The sequence below is a fragment of the Arachis ipaensis genome, chromosome B09, assembly GCF_000816755.2.
Source record: "Arachis ipaensis cultivar K30076 chromosome B09, Araip1.1, whole genome shotgun sequence".
NCBI classification, from domain to species: domain Eukaryota; kingdom Viridiplantae; phylum Streptophyta; class Magnoliopsida; order Fabales; family Fabaceae; genus Arachis; species Arachis ipaensis.
In genome coordinates this window covers 137,912,898-137,913,363 of record NC_029793.2, presented here as the reverse complement: position 1 = coordinate 137,913,363, position 466 = coordinate 137,912,898, and positions in this window count along the sequence as shown.

Genomic DNA, 466 nt, shown 5'->3' with positions numbered 1-466 from the left:
AAGGAAAATTTGATATATTTAAAATTATATATTAAATTTTTATATAATTTAATTAATTTTAATGTATATTTAATTATACCAGTTTAATCACGATTTAACTCCAGTTAAATCATTAAACTACTGAATTAATTATTTGATCAATTTAATAACCGGTCCGTTCTCACAACATTAATCCTTATCACAAGCTCCATTATTTTATCTTCACTGCCAACACCAACGAAAATATGAAAAAAAATGTTTCATTTTTGCTGGTAGTATATGCAAAAATGACCCATCTATGTTGTTTCGTTTTCGTTGTTAGTATCAGTGGAAATTATGTAATCCTAAATTTCTGCAATTTTAGTATGTGAAAATGCAATTGAATATGTATATTAATAAATTTCTATAGTCAAATTTATTTGCCTAAATAATGGAATTTTTTATTTTAAAAAAAGTCTATTTTAAAATAGATTTAACTATAATATAT